The 21,850-nt window shown below is 38.7% G+C and overlaps 1 long non-coding RNA gene across 2 annotated transcripts in view; it reads right to left on the reverse strand.

Annotated features, from left to right (window-relative positions):
• The window catches only part of LOC133640934 (uncharacterized), a 66,951-nt gene extending 45,452 nt beyond the window's left edge, over positions 1–21,499 (reverse strand). The window contains exons 1-5 of one of the 2 annotated variants that reach the window (XR_009824227.1): positions 21,435–21,499; positions 6,851–6,922; positions 4,804–5,145; positions 4,580–4,720; positions 2,677–2,769 (exon numbers count right to left, since the gene is read on the reverse strand). This is a non-coding gene — a long non-coding RNA (uncharacterized LOC133640934). Of the gene's footprint in view, positions 2,770–4,579; positions 4,721–4,803; positions 5,146–6,850; positions 6,923–21,434 lie in introns of both variants that reach the window. The other variant, XR_009824226.1, reaches the window with a different exon arrangement.
• Positions 21,500–21,850: the final 351 nt, after the last annotated feature.

Consider the following 21,850-nt stretch of genomic DNA (forward strand, 5'->3'; position numbering starts at 1 on the left):
TTCGAATATAGAGATGGGAGTGTTTTTTTTAAAATATATATACGACATTCACTATACAAATTGTGTTTATTTTGGGAAAAAGGGGGGGTGTTTTGTAATTTTGTGAAATCAAAACCTTTGTACTGTATCTGTAGTATGATTATCTTGTGTAAGTATACATTCGAATATAGAGATGGGAGTGTTTTTTTTTAATATATGTACGACATTCACGATACAAATTGTGTTTATTTTGGGAAAAAAAGGGGGCTGTTTTGTAATTTTGTGAAATCAAAACCTTTGTACTGTATCTGTAGTATGATTATCTTGTGTATGTATACATTCGAATATAGAGATGGGAGTGTTTTTTTTTAATATATATACGACATTCACTATACAAATTGTGTTTATTTTGGAAAAAAAGGGGGGGGTGTTTTGTAATTTTGTGAAATCAAAACCTTTGTACTGTATCTGTAGTATGATTATCTGTGTATGTATACATTCGAATATAGAGATGGGAGTGTTTTTTTTTAATGTATACGACATTCACTATACAAATTGTGTTTATTTTGGGAAAAAAAGGGGGCTGTTTTGTAATTTTGTGGAATTAAAACCTTTGTACTGTATCTGTAGTATGATTATCTTGTGTATGTATACATTCGAATATAGAGATGGGAGTGGTTTTTTTTAAATATATGTACGGCATTCACTATACAAATTGTGTTTATTTTGGAAAAAAAGGGGGGGGTGTTTTGTAATTTTGTGAAATCAAAACCTTTGTACTGTATCTGTAGTATGATTATCTTGTGTATGTATACATTCGAGTATAGAGATGGGAGTGTTTTTTTGTTTTTATATACGACGTTCACTATACAAATTGTGTTTATTTTGGAAAAAAAGGGGTGGTGTTTTGTAATTTTGTGAAATCAAAACCTTTGTACTGTATGTGTATTATGATTATCTTGTGTATGTATACATTCGAATATAGAGATGGGAGTGTGTTTTTTTTAATATATATACGACATTCACGATACAAATTGTGTTTATTTTGGGAAAAAAAGGGGGGGTGTTTTGTAATTTTGTGAAATCAAAACCTTTGTACTGTATCTGTAGTATGATTATCTTGTGTATGTATACATTCGAATATAGAGATGGGAGTGTTTTTTTTTAATATATGTACGACATTCACGATACAAATTGTGTTTATTTTGGGAAAAAAAGGGGGCTGTTTTGTAATTTTGTGAAATCAAAACCTTTGTACTGTATCTGTAGTATGATTATCTTGTGTATGTATACATTCGAATATAGAGATGGGAGTGTTTTTTTAAATATATATACGACATTCACTATACAAATTGTGTTTATTTTGGAAAAAAAGGGGGGGTGTTTTGTAATTTTGTGAAATCAAAACCTTTGTACTGTATCTGTAGTATGATTATCTGTGTATGTATACATTCGAATATAGAGATGGGAGTGTTTTTTTTTAATGTATACGACATTCACTATACAAATTGTGTTTATTTTGGGAAAAAAAGGGGGCTGTTTTGTAATTTTGTGAAATCAAAACCTTTGTACTGTATCTGTAGTATGATTATCTTGTGTATGTATACATTCGAGTATAGAGATGGGAGTGTTTTTTTGTTTTTATATACGACGTTCACTATACAAATTGTGTTTATTTTGGAAAAAAAGGGGGGGGTGTTTTGTAATTTTGTGAAATCAAAACCTTTGTACTGTATCTGTAGTATGATTATCTTGTGTATGTATACATTCGAGTATAGAGATGGGAGTGTTTTTTTGTTTTTATATACGACGTTCACTATACAAATTGTGTTTATTTTGGAAAAAAAGGGGGTGTGTTTTGTAATTTTGTGAAATTAAAACCTTTGTGAATTGTTTAAATTATAGTGACCGTTTGATGTAGCTGAATAACCAACATTTTATCGGAAACTGCAAAAACGAAATAAAAATAAAATCATTCAAAATTAATTTTATATATATATATATATATATATATATATATATATACTAAAAAGTGAAATACATTCAATCTAATTTATTGGTCTGGGGAAACAGGTTAAAACGCGACACACTGACAAAGCGTAACCTACTATGACTATAACAAACTACAAGGTTAATTTCGTTCACTTTCTTCCCCTCCATTTATGTACTTTCATTTGTGGTTCAAGTTTTCATAACATACAGTATACCTATTGTTACATCTGAAACAGTTGTATTATTGACAACTGAGGTAATTATTATTATTATTATTATTCGTTATCAACAGTGTTATTTGTATTGCTCCATTTGTAGTGTAATAATGTTCATTGTCATTTCTGTGTTATTTAACTGCTTCTTACCTATCATTTTTCGTCTCATATTTGTACATATCCTATTTGATGATGTTGTTGTTGTTGTCTATCTTATTCCCGCAATTTCCCCCTCTGTCTTCTATTTTTCCTTCTTTCTATCCCCTCCTGCTCCTGCTCCGGTTGTGCCAAACATGAATAAAAATCCATTTGATAAATTAAATGTGTACAGCAGACATGATCATCAACAATGTGATTTGCCGGAGTGGCTGGACAGGACAAAAAAATAAAATAAATAAATAAACTGGTCACTTGTTGCTAGGCAGAACTTACAAATTTCACAATCAACTCACAGCGCCGAAAATTTTAAAAATTAAATGAAAATATTCACCGTCTGATGATTTTGCATTGTAGCGCCATCTGCTGGATCCGGCCTGTCACTGCACCCACTGGCTACAAACCGACGATGCAAGTGGACTGTAACCTGAAAAGAGGAAACAACTACATTTACTACATACTGAAGATAGCATTGCTAACTGAAATACTCGACATTGTTTTACTGAATCATGAAATTAAAAGAATACTGTATATACTAGACCGGGGTCAGCAACCCGCGGCTCTTCAGTGCCGCCCTAGTGGCTCCCTGGAGCATTTTTAAAAAAAGATTGAAAATGGAAAAAGATGGGGGAAAATCTTTTTTTTTTGTTTTAGTACGGTTTTTGTTTGAGGACAAACATGACACAAACCTTCCCAATTGTTAGAAAGCCCACTGTTTAATGTTTAATATGATTATTTGGTGAGCATCGTTTTGTCCTGCTAATTTCAGCAGTTCTTGAACTCACCATAGTGTGGACTGTGACGCAACAGTTTGTTTACATGTAAAATCTTCCACTCCTTTGTCTCATTTTGTCTGCCAAATGTTTTATACTGTGCGTGAATGCACAAAAGAGGAGATTTGTTGATGGCATTGACTTGTGTGGAGTGCTAATCAGGCATATTTGGTCACTGCATGACTGCAAGCTAATCAATGCTAACGTGCCATTTAGGCTAGCTGTATGTAAATATTGCATCATTATGCCTCATTTGTAGTTATATTTGAGCTCATTTAATATAATTTACTTTTATCCTCTGTATATAATTTAGTTTTGCATGTCTCATGACACATTATCTGTGTGTAATATTGGCTGCATTTCTGATAGTTGTTAGTGCGCCATGTTGTTCCAGACCACAGGAAATGTTACCTGGCTTGCCAAGATTGAAATAAATCAACCCGCGGCTCTTCAGTGCCGCCCTAGTGGCTCCCTGGAGCATTTTTCAAAAAAGATTGAAAATGGAAAAAGATGGGGGAAAATCTTTTTTTTTTTGTTTTAGTATGGTTTTTGTTTGAGGACAAACATGACACAAACCTTCCCAATTGTTAGAAAGCCCACTGTTTAATGTTTAATATGATTATTTGGTGAGCATCGTTTTGTCCTGCTAATTTCAGCAGTTCTTGAACTCACCATAGTGTGGACTGTGACGCAACAGTTTGTTTACATGTAAAATCTTCCACTCCTTTGTCTCATTTTGTCTGCCAAATGTTTTATACTGTGCGTGAATGCACAAGAGAGGAGATTGGTTGATGTCATTGACTTGTGTGGAGTGCTAATCAGGCATATTTGGTCACTGCATGACTGCAAGCTAATCAATGCTAACGTGCCATTTAGGCTAGCTGTATGTAAATATTGCATCATTATGCCTCATTTGTAGTTATATTTGAGCTCATTTAATAGAATTTACTTTGATCCTCTTTGTATATAATTTAGTTTTGCGTGTCTCTTGACACATTGTCTGTGTGTAATATTGGCTGCATTTCTGATAGTTGTTAGTGCGCCATGTTGTTCCAGACCACAGGAAATGTTACCTGGCTTGCCAAGATTGAAATAAATCCATTAAAAGAAGACAGCCTGCCGTTTCCTTCAACTTGGACGCACACATTATACCTTTGGCCATTAAAAGACAGTCATTTCCAGGAGTTATCTCACTTTCTGTGTAGCCTCTGATTTACTAATGTTTTCTAATGTTGAAAAAATGTGTAGAGAAAATATTACATTTCAACATTTCTGTCAACAAAGATTTGCTACACATAGTCATTTTGATTGTAAGCTATTATAGCTAATATAGACACTTACGTCATGTGTTGCATTATAAAACGTATATATATTTCCTTGTTTGTGGCTCCAGACGGATTAGTTCCAACGTTTTGGGTTGCCGACCCCTGTACTAGACCTAAATCATTAGTTTGTTTTACTTACACTTTCAGATGAAGTTGGGAAAATATAGACATCCCTCCATTCTTTCCAGATAGAACATTTCCAGTGCTTCATTTGCAGGATGCGAAAGACTTTGATCCCTCAATTTATTAGTACAACCCAGGGGAGCATTTCCAGTGCTTCCTATTGGGGGCGAAATGGTGAGATGGCGATACATGATTTAGTATCGACGATGGAAGACAAAACTCGTTCAAGCAAATTGCCACCTAGCTGTCAGCGAGGTCACAAGTGAGACAGGAAGCAGCTGTATCGCCCGACTGTTGCCACGGTTACAGACTGCACATGGCGAGGTGTGTTTACTTGAAGAGCATCTGGGGTGGCGACGGTGGGGGGAGGCGGGCGGGCGCGTTGAGGAGGCGCGATGGGATAGCATGGAGAGGTGAGGGGTGCCCACTCAAATGCTGTCACCTCCGCTGAGAGGGCCGGTTGCTAGGCAACCACGAACCACCGTCACAGCGTGGGGTTAGCGAGACGAGAGGCATCATTAAGTGGCGCCTTTGGAGGAGCTCATCTGATGGTATTCCCGGGGGGGGGGGGCTCTGCCACACCTGCAATTACAGCCAATAATTGGATGAAAGAATGACAGAAAATAACTTGGATGAATTCAAAGTGGTGGGCTTCGCTACACATCCTAAAAAAAAAAGCTTCAAGGAGGTAGTCACCTGAAATGGTTTTCACTGAAAGTCCAGTCCATAGTGGATCTAACATAATATTGTGAGAGTCCAGTCCATAGTGGATCTAACATAATAGTGTGAGAGTCCAGTCCATAGTGGATCTAACATAATAGTGTGAGAGTCCAGTCCATAGTGGATCTAACATAATAGTGTGAGAGTCCAGTCCATAGTGGATCTAACATAATAGTGTGAGAGTCCAGTCCATAGTGGATCTAACATAATAGTGTGAGAGTCCAGTCCATAGTGGATCTAACATAATAGTGTGAGAGTCCAGTCCATAGTGGATCTAACATAATAGTGAGAGTCCAGTCCATAGTGGATCTAACATAATAGTGTGAGAGTCCAGTCCATAGTGGATCTAACATAATAGTGTGAGAGTCCAGTCCATAGTGGATCTAACATAATAGTGTGAGAGTCCAGTCCATAGTGGATCCAACATAATAGTGTGAGTCCAGTCCATAGTGGATCTAACATAATAGTGAGAGTCCAGTCCATAGTGGATCTAACATAATAGTGTGAAAATCCAGTCCATAGTGGATCTAACATAATAGTGTGAGAGTCCAGTCCATAGTGGATCTAACATAATAGGGAGAGTCCAGTCCATAGTGGATCTAACATAATAGTGGGAGTCCAGTCCATAGTGGATCTAACATAATAGTGTGAGAGTCCAGTCCATAGTGGATCTAACATAATAGTGAGAGTCCAGTCCATAGTGGATCTAACATAATAGTGAGAGTCCAGTCCATAGTGGATCTAACATAATAGTGAGAGTCCAGTCCATAGTGGATCTAACATAATAGTGAGAGTCCAGTCCATAGTGGATCTAACATAATAGTGAGAGTTTGAGTATCTGTAAATCCTTGGAATTTGGAGTATTATCAGATTACATTTGTTCCGTTGAAACTCAAAGTGTGTCTTCTCCAAGTACCTGTAGGCCAGAAAAACTTGACTTTAGTTTCAGTGCCTGTGAGTCCTTGAAACTCGAGTCTGTCTTCTTCAAATACTGTGAGCCAGTAAAACTTCTCAGAGTACCTGTGACCCATTGAAACTTGAGCCTGTCTTCCTCGAGAATTTAAGAGATATTGAAACTCAAATCTTCTTCAAGTGCCCGTACATCATTTAAACTCAAGTCGGTCTTCTTTGAGTATCTGTAAATCCTTGGAACTCGGGAGTATTATCAGATTACCTGTTACCCATTTAAACTCGAATTGGTCTTCTTTGAGTATCTGTAAGTCCTTGGAACTCGGAGTATTACCAGATTACCTGTTACCCATTTAAACTCGAGTCAGATTTAGCCCCATAGCTTGTCCTACACTCCAGTCTACCGGCCAACTTGGTAAAGGTAATGTGTATTTCGGGGGCCAGAGCACCCGACACAAGGTACTTACTTGCAAGGACAGGCTACAAGTGCCTCAATGGGTTTCTAAGGCCCATTGAGGCACTTGCGATTAAGGGCTATACAAATAAATTGTGATTGATTGATTAATTGAGTGACTGAGTACCTGAAAGCCACTGAAACTTGAGTCTTCGTTCAAGTGCTTGTGAGTCATTGAAACTCGAGTGTGTCTGTTTCGAGTACCTGTGAGCCAGCGAGACTTGAGTCTTCTGTAAATGGGTGAAGCTCGCAAGCGAGTGAATCGTCTTGTTGAGCCTGGAAGGGGAACGTGAAGTTGATTAGGAGCAAGGACCAGGGGCGTCATGTATTAAGAGTTGCCTGGATTTTCTTCTAAAATTGGACGTACGTTCAAATCCAGGAAACATCTTATGCAAGATGTGGCCAAAACTGACCGGAGACAAATTTATTAGTGTAACTTACAACAAAATGTGTTCATACTAGTGTAGTCCCCATACCGAAATTATTTGGTCATTTTCAGGGACCACAAAAAATGTCATTATTGGCTTTATTTATTTAATAGTTGTATTTTTTGATGTCCAACGTTGGATCCATGTCGTTGGTTGGGAAATGACCAAATTTCACTGGTGTGACATTGAACAATCGTCCTCAAAAAGCATGTCGTTTCAATGTTGTAGAATATTGGTTGGGAAATGACCACATTTCAATGGTCAAATCAACATCAGAACCCAACATTGATTAATCGTCGTCAAAAAGCATGTTGTTTCAACGTTGTATTTGTGTTGTAGAATATTGGTTGGGAAATGACCACATTTCAATGGTCAAATCCCGGACGAGCCCCTCTTTTGTTACCATGAATTGATTAACGTGGACCCCGACTTGAACAAGTTGAAAAACTTATTCGGGTGTTACCATTTAGTGGTCAATTGTACGGAATATGTACAGTACTGTGCAATCTACTAATAAAAGTTTCAATCGACCAATCAAACGTCAGAACCCGACATTGAATAAACGTCGTCAAAAAACATGTTGTTTCAACGTTGTATTTGTTTTGTAGAATATTGGTTAGGATATGACCAAATTTCAATGATCAAATCAACGTAAGAACCCAACATTGATTAATTGTCGTCAAAAACCATGTTGTTTCAACGTTGTATTTGTGTTGTAGAATATTGGTTGGGAAATGACCACATTTCAATGGTCAAATCAACATCAGAACCCAACATTGAATAAACGTCGTCAAAAAGCATGTTGTATTTGTTTTGTAGAATATTGGTTGGGAAATGACCACATCTCAATGGTCAAATCAACATCAGAACCCAACATTGAATAAACGTCGTCAAAAAGCATGTTGTATTTGTTTTGTAGAATATTGGTTAGGAAATGACCAAATTTCAATGATCAAATCAACGTCAGAACCCAACATTGATTAATCGTCGTCAAAAACCATGTTGTTTCAACGTTGTATTTGTGTTGTAGAATATTGGTTGGGAAATGACCACATTTCAATGGTCAAATCCCGGACGAGCCCCTCTTTTGTTACCATGAATTGATTAACGTGGACCCCGACTTAAAGAAGTTGAAAAACTTATTCGGGTGTTACCATTTAGTGGTCAATTGTACGGAATATGTACAGTACTGTGCAATCTACTAATAAAAGTTTCAATCGACCAATCAAACGTCAGAACCCGACATTGAATAAACGTCGTCAAAAAACATGTTGTTTCAACGTTGTATTTGTTTTGTAGAATATTGGTTAGGATATGACCAAATTTCAATGATCAAATCAACGTCAGAACCCAACATTGATTAATCGTCGTCAAAAAGCATGTTGTTTCAACGTTGTATTTGTGTTGTAGAATATTGGTTGGGAAATGACCACATTTCAATGGTCAAATCCCGGACGAGCCCCTCTTTTGTTACCATGATTTGATTAACGTGGACCCCGACTTAAAGAAGTTGAAAAACTTATTCGGGTGTTACCATTTAGTGGTCAATTGTACGGAATATGTACAGTACTGTGCAATCTACTAATAAAAGTTTCAATCAATCAATCAAACGTCAGAACCCGACATTGAATAAACGTCGTCAAAAAACATGTTTCAACGTTGTATTTGTTTTGTAGAATATTGGTTAGGATATGACCAAATTTCAATGATCAAATCAACGTCAGAACCCAACATTGATTAATCGTCGTCAAAAAGCATGTTGTTTCAACGTTGTATTTGTGTTGTAGAATATTGGTTGGGAAATGACCACATTTCAATGGTTAAATCCCGGACGAGCCCCTCTTTTGTTACCATGAATTGATTAACGTGGACCCCGACTTGAACAAGTTGAAATACTTATTCGGGTGTTACCATTTAGTGGTCAATTGTACGGAATATGTACAGTACTGTGCAATCTACTAATAAAAGTTTCAATCGACCAATCAAACGTCAGAACCCGACATTGAATAAACGTCGTCAAAAATGATGTTGTTTCAACGTTGTATTTGTGTTGTAGAATATCGGCTGGGAAATGACCAAATTTCAACGGTCAAATCAGCGTCACAACCTGACATTGATTAATTGTTGTCAAAAAGCATGTTGTTTCAACGTTGTATTTGTGTTGTGGAATATTGGTTGGGAAATTACCAAATCAACATCAGAACCCGACATTGAATAAACGTCGTCAAAAAGCATGTTGTATTTGTGTTGTAGAATATTGGTTGGGAAATTGCCAAATTTCAATGGTCAAATCAACGTCAGAACCCGACATTGATAAAATGTTGTCAAAAAGCATTTGTTTGTGATTTTCATGGACAGGATTTCTAGGCAGAGTCGTGACCATGGCGGAGAGGGTATACGTCTCGGGGGGGGGGGGGGCTAAAGGTTGCGTCACTGCTGTTTGCAGATGATGTGGTCATGATGGCACCTTCGGCTCGTGACCTTCAGATCTCACTGGATCGGTTCGCAGCAGCAGTGTTCAGCGGCTGGAATGAGAATCAGCATCTCCAAATCTGAGGCCATGGTTCTCAGCAGGAAACCGATGGTTTGTACAGTCTAGGTAGAGGACGAGACTCTGTCCCAGGTGGAGGAGTTTAAGTATCTTGGGGTCTTGTTCACGAGTGAGGGAAAGACGGAGAAGGAAATCAGCCGGAGAATGGGAGCAGCTGGGGCAGTATTGGCTCTGACCTGTTCCACCTGCTGCCCTCTGCGAAGCGCTATAGGTGCATTAAAACCAGGACGAACAGGCTAAAAAACAGCTTCTTCCCCAGGGCCATAACCACCCTGAACAGACTTCCCCATTGACCCTCATAACTGCCTTCTCTTCGGTGCAATAACCCATCCCACCAACCACCCTGTTTCATGTAGATATTCATGTACATATTCATTTCACCCTCTGTATAGAGTGTACACTTGTTTTATCGCACTGTATGGAATGGCCTCAATCTCGTTACCCTGCATAATGACAATAAAGCTGATTCTGATTCTGATTGCAGTCTCTCTGCCGCACTGTTGTGACGAAACGAGAGCTGAGCCAGAAGGCAAAGCTCTCGGTCTACCGAGCTATCTACATTCCTACTCTCACCTATGGTCATGAAGTGTGGGTCATGACCGAAAGAATAAGATCGCGGATACAAGCGGCCGAAATGAGTTTCCTCAGAAGGGTGGCTGGCATCTCCCTTAGAGATAGGGTGAGAAGTTCAGTCACCCGAGAGAGACTCGGAGTAGAGCCGCTGCTCCTTCGTTTGGAAAGGAGCCAGCTTAGGTGGTTCGGGCATCTACTGCGGATGCCTCACGAGCGTCTCCCTAGGGGTGTCCTCGTTGCACGTCCCACTGGGAGGAGACCCCGCGGTAGGCCAAGGACCAGATGGGGGGATCACGTCTCCTCTCTGGCCTGGGAATGCTTCGGGATTCCCCAGGAGGAAGTCGCTAATGTTGCTCTGGAGAGGGAAGTCTGGGGGTCTCTGCTGGAGCTGTTGTCCCCGCGACCCCATTCCGGATAAGTGGTTGAAGATGGATGGATGGAAAAAGCATGTTGTTTCAACGTTGTATTTGTGTTGTAGAATATTGGCTGGAAAATGACCAAATTTCAATGGCCAAATCAACGTCGGACCCCAACATTGATTATCGGTCCTGCTCAACACCGACATCTATTTAAAAATACCACCTTAACATTTGACAACCAAACAATTACACAAGGCGACTCGGTAAAGAATCTGGGTATTATCTTCGACCCAACTCTCTCGTTTGAGTCACACATTAAGAGTGTTACTAAAACGGCCTTCTTTCATCTCCGTAATATCGCTAAAATCCGTTCCATTTTGTCCACAAGCGACGCTGAGATCATTATCCATGCGTTCGTTACGTCTCGTCTCAATTACTGTAACGTATTACTTTCGGGCCTCCCTATGTCTAGCATTAAAAGATTACAGATGGTACAAAATGCGGCTGCTAGACTTTTGACAAAAACAAGAAAGTTTGATCATATTACGCCTATACTGGCTCACTTGCACTGGCTTCCTGTGCACTTAAGATGCGACTTTAAGGTTTTACTACTTACGTATAAAATACTACACGGTTTAGCTCCAGCCTATCTCGCCGATTGTATTGTACCATATGTCCCGGCAAGAAATCTGCGTTCAAAGAACTCCGGTTTATTAGTGATTCCCAGAGCCAAAAAAAAGTCTGCGGGCTATAGAGCGTTTTCTGTTCGGGCTCCAGTACTCTGGAATGCCCTCCCGGTAAAAGTTAGAGATGCTACCTCAGTAGAAGCATTTAAGTCCCATCTTAAAACTCATTTGTATACTCTAGCCTTTAAATAGACCCCCTTTTTAGACCAGTTGATCTGCCGTTTCTTTTCTTCTCTCCTCTGCTCCCCTCTTCCTTGGGAGGGGGGGTTGCACAGGTCCGGTGGCCATGGATGAAGTGCTTGCTGTCCAGAGTCGGGACCCCGGGTGGACCACTAGCCTGTGCATCGGTTGGGGACATCTCTGCGCTGCTGACCCGTCTCCGCTCGGGACGGTTTCCTGCTGGCCTCACTATGGACTGGACTCTCGCTGATGTGTTGGATCCACTGTGGACTGGACTTTCAGGGGGGGGGGGGGGGGGGGGTTTACCCACATATGCGGTCTTCTGCAAGGTTTCTCATAGTCATTCACCGACGTCCCACTGGGGTGAGTTTTTCCTTGCCCGTATGTGGGCTCTGTACCGAGGATGTCGTTGTGGCTTGTGCAGCCCTTTGAGACACTTGTGATTTAGGGCTATAAAAATAAACATTGATTGATTGATTGATTGATTTCAATGTTGTAGAATAATGGTTGGGAAATGACCAAATTTCAATGGCCAAATCAACGTCAGAACCCAACATTGATTAAACGTCGTCAAAAAGCATGTTGTTTCAACGTTGTATTTGTGTTGTAAAATATTGGCTGGAAAATTACCAAATTTCAATGGCCAAATCAACGTCAGAACCCAACATTGATTAAACGTCGTCAAAGAGCACGTTGTTTCAATGTTGTAGAATAATGGTTGGGAAATGACCAAATTTCAATGGCCAAATCAACGTCAGAACCCAACATTTATTAAACGTCGTCAAAAAGCATGTTGTTTCAATGTTGTAGAATAATGGTTGCGAAATGACCAAATTTCAATGGTCAAATCAACGTCTGAACCCAACATTGATTAAACGTCGTCTAAAAGCATGTTGTTTCAACGTTGTATTTGTGTTGTAAAATATTGGCTGGAAAATGACCAAATTTCAATGGCCAAATCAATGTCAGAACCCAACATTGATTAAACATCGTCAAAAAGCATGTTGTTTCAATGTTGTAGAATAATGGTTGGGAAATGACCAAATTTCAATGGTCAAATCAACGTCTGAACCCAACATTGATTAAACGTCGTCTAAAAGCATGTTGTTTCAACGTTGTATTTGTGTTGTAAAATATTGGCTGGAAAATGACCAAATTTCAATGGCCAAATCAATGTCAGAACCCAACATTGATTAAACATCGTCAAAAAGCATGTTGTTTCAATGTTGTAGAATAATGGTTGGGATATGACCAAATTTCAATGGTCAAATCAACGTCTGAACCCAACATTGATTAAACGTCGTCAAAAAGCATGTTGTTTCAATGTTGTCGAATAATGGTTGGGAAATGACCAAATTTCAATGGCCAAATCAACGTCAGAACCCAACATTGATTAAACGTCGTCAAAAAGCATGTTGTTTCAATGTTGTAGAATAATGGTTGGGAAATGACCAAATTTCAATGGTCAAATCAACGTCTGAACCCAACATTGATTAAACGTCGTCTAAAAGCATGTTGTTTCAACGTTGTATTTGTGTTGTAAAATATTGGCTGGAAAATGACCAAATTTCAATGGCCAAATCAATGTCAGAACCCAACATTGATTAAACATTGTCAAAAAGCATGTTGTTTCAATGTTGTAGAATAATGGTCGGGATATGACCAAATTTCAATGGCCAAATCAACGTCAGAACCCAACATTGATTAAACGTCGTCTAAAAGCATGTTGTTTCAATGTTGTAGAATAATGGTTGGGAAATGACCAAATCAACGTCAGAAACCAACATTGATTAAACGTCGTCAAAAAGCATGTTGTTTCAATGTTGTAGAATAATGGTTGGGAAATGACCAAATTTCAATGGCCAAATCAACGTCAGAACCCAACATTGATTAAACGTCGTCTAAAAGCATGTTGTTTCAATGTTGTAGAATAATGGTTGGGAAATGACCAAATCAACGTCAGAAACCAACATTGATTAAACGTCGTCAAAAAGCATGTTGTTTCAACGTTGTATTTGTGTTGTAAAATATTGGCTGGAAAATGACCAAATTTCAATGGCCAAATCAACGTCAGAACCCAACATTGATTAAACGTCGTCAAAAAGCATGTTGTTTCAATGTTGTAGAATAATGGTTGGGAAATGACCAAATTTCAACGGTCAAATCAACGTCTGAACCCAACATTGATTAAATGTTGCCAAAAAGCATGTTGTTTCAACGTTGTGTTGTAGAATATTGGTTGGGAAATGACCAAAATTCAACGGTCAAATCAACGTCAGAACCCAACATTGATTAAACGTCGTCAAAAAGCATGTTTCAATGTTGTAGAATAATGGTTGGGAAATGACCAAATTTCAACGGTCAAATCAACGTCTGAACCCAACATTGATTAAATGTTGCCAAAAAGCATGTTGTTTCAACGTTGTGTTGTAGAATATTGGTTGGGAAATGACCAAAATTCAACGGTCAAATCAACGTCTGAACCCAACATTGAGTAAACGTTGTCAAAAAGCATGTTGTTTCAACGTTGTGTTGTAGAATATTGGTTGGGAAATGACCAAAATTCAACGGTCAAATCAACGTCAGAACCCGACATTGAATAAACGTCGTCAACAAGCATGTTGTTTCAAAGTTATGTTTTCAGTTGCTCAACGTCAGGACCTAATTCAACAAGTTCTCAACGTTGTTTCAATGTCTTGTGCCTGCCGGGTGAAAGCCCAGGAGGGTAAACGTACATCAACACCTGCAGTGGTTGTAGGGCCACATAAACTCTGCCTTTATGACACCCATTTCCTAGCACGGCGCTACTTTTTATGTACGCTCCCACCACTGACACTTTGGTAGTTTTGCCCGGAAACAAGAGTCAAGAGCCAGTCCCCTTTTTGTGTGTTTGGATTTCCAGGACCGGATTTGTAGGTCGCTAACGTGCCCACTCAGGCTTTGCACCGGGTCAGACAAAAAAAAAAAGAAGCCCAAATGCGTTCTAGTAATGGTGAGGAAAGGGAGATAAGTAGTTTTTCCACCATAGGGATGTCGGCTGGAAAGGGACACAAGCAAAGACAAAGCTCCATTGATGCAGCATGAAAGGCAACAAACACATGGAGGGTCAGGATGAAAGTCAAGACTAAAACCGACTGACGTCACCACACAGACTCAACCCGACGGTTACCACGACAACCTTTGCAAAAAGACGTCTCCAAAGGCCACGCGGGATATTATGAATTGCAAATGTACTTTTTATTTATTTTTTTACACTTAAAAACAGATGTTTGTCAGGTCGGTGATGAGCGTCATTATCTCCATCTTTGTTCCCCCCCATTTCATTTGAGGCATCACAGGAAGGGATAAATGACTCCCTTTAGCAAAAGGGCAGCCTCCCGCTTGCAAAATAGCAAATAATTAATGTCAGACACTTTTTTTTTTTATCATGTGAGGAAGAGAGGAAGGGAGATAGTTGTGTTGCTTTTTAATTAAAAAATGAAGGAACAATTGTGCTGAAGTTTTAATTGAATATTATTTTACTGCAATTGCACATTTTTAATGAACATAGTCATCTAAAGAAATATAAAACACATGTAAAACGCTGACTTTTGACTGAGCTGATCATGTTTGTTATTGTATGCATCATTCTGGGAGCTATTTCTAATATATCAATTATCCGATAGAGCAGTGGTCCCCAACCTTTTTGTAGCTGCGGACCGGTCAACGCTTGAAAATTTGTCCCACGGACCGGTGGGGTGTGTGTGTGTGTGTGTGGGGGGGTGTATTTAAAAAAATAATTTTTTTTTTTTTTTTTACATAAATAAATACAATCATGTGTGCTTACGGACTGTATCCCAGCAGACTGTATTGATCTATATTGATATATAATGTATATATTGTGTTTTTTATGTTGATTTCATAAAAAATAAAATAAAAATAATAATTTCTTGTGCGGCCCGGTACCAATCGGTTGGGTCAAATGCAGATAATGATTTCGCCACACCTAATGTGTGTGTGACAATCATTGGTACTTTAATATATATATATATATATATATATTATGGCTGCAACTAACGATTAATTTGATAATTGATTAATCTGTCGATTGTTACTTCGATTAATCGATTAATAATCGGATAAAAGAGACAAACTACATTTCTATCCTTTCCAGTATTTTATTGAAAAAAACCCAGCATACTGGCACCATACTTATTTTGATTATTGTTTCTCAGCTGTTTGTACATGTTGCAGTTTATAAATAAAGGTTTATTTAAAAAAAATTAAATTTTTTTTTTTTTTTTTAAAAAGCCTCTGCGCATGCGCATAGCATAGATCCAACGAATCGATGACTAAATTAATCGTCAACTATTTTTATAATCAATTTTAATTGATTAGTTGTTGCAGCCCTAATATATATATATATATATATATATATATATATATATATATATATATATATATATATATATATATATATATATATATATATATATATATATATATATATATATATATATATATATATATATATATATATATATATATATATATATATATATATATATATATAAAAAACCTCCCTGCTTGGCACTCAGCATCAAGGGTTGGAATTGGGGGTTAAAGGCCTACTGAAATGATTTGTTTTTATTTAAACGGGAATAGCAGATCCATTCTATGTGTCATACTTGATCATTTCGCGATATTGCCATATTTTTTCTGAAAGGATTTAGTAGAGAAAATCGACGATAAAGTTCGCAACTTTTGCTCGCTGATAAAAAAAAAGCCTTGCCTGTAGCGGAAGTAGCGTGACGTCAAATAAGTGTTTGATGAGCATTCCTCAACTTTATCAGTATGTATTGCCACCTTTCCCAACTTCTTTGTCACGTGTTGCTGCCATCAAACTCTAAAGTTAATGATTATTTGCAACAAAAAAAAAAGTTTATGAGTTTGAACATCAAATATGTTGTCTTTGTAGCATATTCAACTGAATATGGCTTGAAAAGGATTTGCAAATCATTGTATTCCGTTCATATTTACATCCAACACCATTTCCCAACTCATATGGAAACGGGGTTTGTATTATCAAATGTGCTGAACTTTTCTATCTGTGCATTGCGAGTCGTCTCGTATCAGTGAACTTGCACCTGGCTCGCTGACAACAAGCTATCCATACACTTGGGTAAAACAGAATCCATCCTGTTTGGGTCCCACATCAAACTTAAGAAAGTCAATGACTTCACCATAAAAGTAGGTGACATTGTTATCACCAGGAAAGATGAGGTCACCCACCTAGGTTCCATTCTAGAGGCTAACCTTTCCTGTGATAAAATGGCAACCAAGGTAATCAAAAAGGTTAACCAACGAACGAGATTTCTGTACAGAATCTCCTCTCTGGTCAACAAAAGCACCTTGAGGATTCTGGCGGGAACTCTCGTTCAACCATTTTTCGATTACGCATGCACCTCCTGGTACCCTAGCACCTCCAAAACCCTCAAATCTAAACTCCAAACATCCCAGAACAAGCTAGTCAGATTACTTCTAGACCTCCACCCCCAGATCCCACCTCACTCCTACCCACTTCTCTAAAGTGGACTGGCTCAAGGTGGAGGACAGAGTTAAACAACTTGCACTGAGCCTAGTCTATAAAATCCGCTACACCTCCCTGATACCGAAGTACATGTCAAACTACTTCCTTAACGTAAATGACCGCCATAACCACAACACCAGGGGGAGCTCCACTAACCACGTTAAACCCAGATTCCGAACTAACAAAGGTCTTAACTCATTCTCTTTCTATGCCACATCAATGTGGAATGCGCTCCCAACAGGTGTAAAAAAAGGGCATCTCTATCCTCCTTCAAAACCGCAATAAAAGTTCACCTCCAGGCAGCTACAACCCTAAACTAACACCCTCCCCGGATTGCTAATAATCAAATGTAAACAATCAAATGCAGATACTTTTTCTTATGCCTTATGATCTCTTTCTCTCTCTCTCTCTATGTCCACTACTTGATGTCCATATCCTAACCCCCCCCCCCCCCCTCCACACCCCTGATTGTAAATAATGTAAATAATTCAATGTGATTATCTTATATGATGACTGTATTATGATGATAGTATATATCTGTATCATGAATCAATTTAAGTGGACCCCGACTTAAACAAGTTGAAAAACTTATTCGGGTGTTACCATTTAGTGGTCAATTGTACGGAATATGTACTTCACTGTGCAACCTACTAATAAAAGTCTCAATGAATCAATCAAAAGTGTTTGTGTCCAGACCCGGCCTACTGACTGCCAAGGGCGAACATCGAGTACCGTGACACAGACAAAGCAGAGACAGGGCGATATCACGAGTATCAGCACATTTCAATCATATATTATATATATATTGTGTCTAACTGGGGCTGCTGAAATGACCCCCCTTCCTTCAGAAGCAGCCTCAGTGATGTAACCAGGGACCTCCGGAATAAATAGTAGAGCATGTGAGCTGTGCCTTAGGGCGCAGGTTGGAACTGTAACTGAGTGTACAGCCTCATTGAGCAAAATTGAACTCTGTCTCTGCATGATTCCTTGCTTCTTGTCTGTTTAATAGATGTCATCAGTGTTTGAACCGGACACTATCACTATGTTTGAAAAATATCTCAAATATTATAAAACTGTTCCTCTACACTTGGTCGTGTATTGGCGATTCAAATGATCATCTTTAAACACAGCGACCTGTGTACCACAAATCAGGCACGCGGCTTTACCTTTCATTTCTGTACAGAAATACTTGGTTTTTGTTGAAAAGTAAGTAAGTACATTTTATTTATAAAGCTTTTCACAGATCAAATGACAAAGCGCTGTACAGAACATAGGTGAAGTAAAACAACAATTCAATTTAAAACAACAGGGGCAACATCATATTAAAAATGATAGTTAAAAGGTGCATTAAAGGCCTACTGAAATGACATTTTTTTATTTAAATGGGGATAGCAGATCTATTCTATGTGTCATACTAGATCATTTCGCGATATTGCCATATTTTTGCTGGAAGGATTTAGTATAGAACAACGTCGATAAAGATCGCAACTTTTGGTATCTGATAAAAAAAAGGCTTGCCCCTACCGGAAGTAGCGTGACGTAGTCAATTGAACATATACGCAAAGTTCCCTATTGTTTACAATGATGGCCGCATGAAGTGAGAGAGATTCGGACCGAGAAAGCGACGATTTCCCCATTAATTTGAGCGAGGATGAAAGATTTGTGGATGAGGAAAGTGCGAGTGGGGAGTGGAAGCGATTCAGATAGGGAAGATGCTGTGAGAGCCGGGGGTGACCTGATATTCAGCTGGGAATGACTACAACAGTAAATAAACACAAGACATATATATACTCTATTAGCCACAACACAACCAGGCTTATATTTAATATGCCACAAATTAATCCCGCATAAAAACACCTAGGTGTTTGTTATGCTAGCTCCTAGCTACTAGCTCGAGCGAGTTATAGCTCGAGCGGGTTTTATGAACGGGATCCCGTCCATAAAACCCGCCAATACAATTCAAACACCTGCACAACACACACACTCACCCCAAAGGACCGTTCACCTAACCCAAGGTTCATAAAGCTTATATATTTAGCCAAAGTTACGTACGTGACACGCACGTACGGGCAAGCGATCAAATGTTTGGAAGCGCGCGGGTGGGACCTGATATTCAGCTGGGAATGACTACAACAGTAAATAAACACAAGACATATATATACTCTATTAGCCACAACACAACCAGGCTTATATTTAATATGCCACAAATTAATCCCGCATAACAAACACCTAGGTGTTTGTTATGCTAGCTCCTAGCTCGAGCTAGTTATAGCAAGCGATCAAATGTTTGGAAGCGCACTCACGGTATCGCGTCTGTGTATCCAAATCAAAGTCCTCCTGGTAAGAGTCTGTTGTCCGAGTTCTTCGATCTTGACTGCATCTTTCATCTTTCGGGAATGTGAACAAAGAAGCGCCGGCTGTGTACGTGTTGCTGCTGACTTCCCTCGCAAAATAGACGCTTCGCACCGACAACTTTCTTCTTCGCTTGCTCAGCTTCTTTCTCCATAATGCAATGAACATAATTGCAACAGATTCACCAACACAGATGTCCAGAATACTGTGGAATTATGACATGAAAACAGAGCTATTTCGTATTGACTTCAATGGTGTCCGAATACTTCCGTTTCAATGATTGACGTCACGCGCATACGTCATCATACCGAGACGTTTTTAAGCGGAAGTGTGGCGGGAAATTTAAAATGTCACTTTATAAGTTAACCCGGCCGTATTGGCATGTGTTGCAATGTTAAGATGTCATCATTGATATATAAACTATCAGACTGCGTGGTCGCTAGTAGTGGCTTTCAGTAGGCCTTTAACTAAAAGCTTTTAAAAAGAGAAGTTTTCAAATGTTTCCTAAAAGTGTCAACACAGTCAGGATCACGGACAGACTGGTGCAAGTTATTCCAGAGTCTGGGAGCTATAGTCTGGAATGCCAGGTCTCCACGGGTTTCAAAATGAGTTTTTGGGATCTTTAGGAGACCCTGGCCTGAAGACCCCGAAGAGTAGGTGCATAGCAAGTCAGTGATGTACTGAGGGGCCCCACCATGCAAAGTCAGGACTAAAATCTTCAACTGAATTTGATTGAAAGCCAATGAAGACTGGATATGGACTGTCTGTTCAACATCTTCCCGCTTGAAGCCAAAGCACCGCCAGACGATGGACCCCGTGCTGTTTTTCTTGGGAATGAATTCTTCTCCCTCCATTTGTTACCAGATTCGCACCTTCTTTCTCTCGTATTACCACTCGCACCGCTCTGCTTACACCGCAGCTAGCTTTAGCTTTGCCGCTACCTGTCTGCTCGGCGGGGGCGTATGACGTTGCACCCGCGACACTATGTGACCTATGTAACAAGGTGCGCTTGTTTTATGTCTCTGTGAGGAGGAGAGACAAGAAAGAGTGAGAAACGCCTGGTGTGTAATGCCCGCAGCTAAAAGCAAACGAATATCGCGATATGGTCATTTTCTGCATCGCACGGAGACAAACCCGCGATATATCGAGTATATATTCCATGTATCACCCAGCCATAAGTGGTACTATTGATCTATTTACAGTAATATGTCAATGTTTCCCATAAACTGCAAAGATACCTGTGGCGGTGGGGGCGTGGTCACCATGACATCATCGAGTAATTTGCAAAATTTACTACAATGATATAATTTTCTCTAAAAAGGCTCAAAAAATGTATACTTACTAATTAATAATAACAGTTTTGTTTTAAACGTCCATCCATCCATTTTACAATATAATTACAACACTTTATGTACATATTTATATACAGATTTGAACAATAAGTTATTCACTGAAATATATTTATTAATTGTGGTTCTTACAAAAATATATCTTATAAAATATAAAAGCTAAAATGTCTCTGCCCCTTTAATTAGTGCATACTAAATAATTTCACTTTAGCCTACTACTACAACCATATTATTTACCAGCAACATAAAGTGAAACAGAGGCGGACGTAATTCTTTCGTGGCGGGCCGCCACAAATAAATGAATGTGTGGGAAACACTGTATGTTGTACAAACAACCGACGTTTTACAGTAAGATTCTGGCAACTAAGCTGCCAGTATTTTGCCGTAAAATAACTGCGGTACCATTTTAAAATGGTAAATAAACAGTGGGTACTTTTTCCATCTACTGTAACATAATGTTTAAAAAAAAAATCTGTGGATTTTGCATAAAAAAAATGGTGACCAGAACTTTAATGTGAATTATACAGATTTTTTTTATTAGTCTACGTAAAAATATATATTTAATAATAAAAAATGCATAGGCAAATTGGTAAATGATTCACTGTTAAAACCGGCACTCTGACTGCAATGTGGCCCTCAATGAAAACCAGTTTGTGAGTAAACACTGCCGCCTAGCGGTCAAAATGGAGAACTGCGTGGGGAAGGAGTTCAATAAAAGCACATTTACAGTATTACACATACCTGAAAATGACGTCAAAAAACCACATTATGTCCTTCTCTGTGACTCCGTGTAGCGATCTGCTGCCTACACAAAGAAAACATACTTTTTTTTACCAACATGACGTGTTGGTCACGTGACACGAAAGAAAGAAAACAAGACTTTTTTTTATCAACAGGAAGTAGTAGTCACGTGACACGAAAGAAAGCAAACTTACTTTGTTCCAAGTAGTTACGTGACACGAAAGAAAGAAAACATACTTTTATTTTATTTTTTACCAACATGACTGTTTGTAAATGTTGCAATTAAAAAATAAAGGTTCATAAAATTCAAAAAAAAAAAAAAAAAGGACGTGGTGATCACGTGACATGAAAGAAAGAAAACACTTTTATTTACCAACAGGAAGTAGTGGTCACGTGACACGAAAGAAAGAAAACAT

The sequence above is a fragment of the Entelurus aequoreus genome, linkage group LG23 (assembly GCF_033978785.1).
Source record: "Entelurus aequoreus isolate RoL-2023_Sb linkage group LG23, RoL_Eaeq_v1.1, whole genome shotgun sequence".
In the NCBI taxonomy this organism is placed as follows: Eukaryota; Metazoa; Chordata; class Actinopteri; order Syngnathiformes; family Syngnathidae; genus Entelurus; species Entelurus aequoreus.